Genomic DNA, 1,585 nt, shown 5'->3' on the forward strand with positions numbered 1-1,585 from the left:
CAAACACTTCACTATCAGACTCAAAATCTTTCCTTTTTCTTCCTTGTTTATCCCCAAAATCTCATGCTAATGTCACAATGTAAAACACAGTATAACTTTAAAAGATCCACGGTCCTTAAGAAAACCCTAGCACTTTGCTCCTGGAGCTGTCAATATCACATTTAGTTTTCCTAGATATGAAGTCATACCATAATTAGAAATACCACCTTAGTATTTTACCTGGAGAAGTTGAAGAATAATTTTGAAGTTATATACAGCATTTTGACATATTTGTGCTATTAGGATACCCCTCATATTTTCTTTTATAAACTAAATATTTTATTATAAGTAATTGCAGTAGGAAGTTGAAGGCACTCATAGGAGTCAGGATTTCTTTTGGTGCAATTAAAGTTTTATTTTTAAGTTTAGAAACATGATTTGAAAAGCAATATACTAATTTACTAAAGTTAGAAGAACATTATTTTTTTGAGGGCAGTGTTTTTCAGGTTTTTACAATATTTATCTTAAAAAGAAGAATTCTAATTTTGGTTTTAAGGCTTTTCTCCCTTTAAAACATGATATTTTCTTTAAGCTTTGAAGATATAGGGAATATATATTAAAACTGTCTTAGGGACTAGAGAGATGGCTCAGTAGCTAAGGAAACTCTTCCAAAGGATCTAGGTTCACGTCCCAGCACCCACATGGCTACTCACAACCATCTGTAACTCTAGTCCTAGGAGATTCGGTGTCCTGTTCTGGTCTCTACAGGTACTGTATGCACACAGTGCACAGACACATGCAGACCATACATATAAAATAAAAAGAACCAAAAGTATTAAAAACTGAAAAAAATTTCAACAGTTTAAAATTTGAAGTTTTCTTTTAAAAATCCAATGTATCTTTATAAGTCCAAAGTGTCTCAGCTGTGGGCATCTGGGAAAAGAAAGTTAAATTCTTTCTTGACGTGGGAAGAAACAGTCCATAGTCACAATCAAATAAATACCAAATCTTCTAAATGACTCAGTGTGCGGTGTCTGGGATTCTTCACGATCTTCTGAGTCCAAAGGGCTTATGCAGCTCCACTTCCCTGGCTCTGCCACCTTTAGCACATAGAGCTTGTCTCACAGACTCAGGGGAGCTCCACTTCATAGCTGCTGCTGTCTTTGATGATAATCCTACAGTTCTGGCATCTTCAACATGCTGGGTTCTATACTGCGAATAAGGCTGCACCTTCACCAATAGCCTCTCCTAGGTTCTCTTTGGGGACTCCCACCTTGTCACATGGTGCCAAGCCATAGCCTCTTTCCACGACCTATTCTGTCCTAGGTTCTCCACTGCAACTGAGACTGCATCTTTAGTAGTGGTCTCTCATGGTGCCAAACCTTAGCTACTGCCTATGGCTCCTTCATATTTTCCAAACCAGTACCATGTAGGAGATTCTTATGCATTACCAAATTTGGCTGTTAGCATGATCTATATAGCCCTAGCCGCTCTGGACCACACAGTTCATGTGCTGACTCTGAGGAAACACTTCCCAGAAGATTTCATCTCAGTGATGTTTCTCTCTCTCCCTCCCTCTCCCTCTCCCTCTTCCCCCTCTCCCTCT

The sequence above is a fragment of the Mastomys coucha genome, chromosome X (assembly GCF_008632895.1).
Source record: "Mastomys coucha isolate ucsf_1 chromosome X, UCSF_Mcou_1, whole genome shotgun sequence".
Lineage (NCBI taxonomy): Eukaryota > Metazoa > Chordata > Mammalia > Rodentia > Muridae > Mastomys > Mastomys coucha.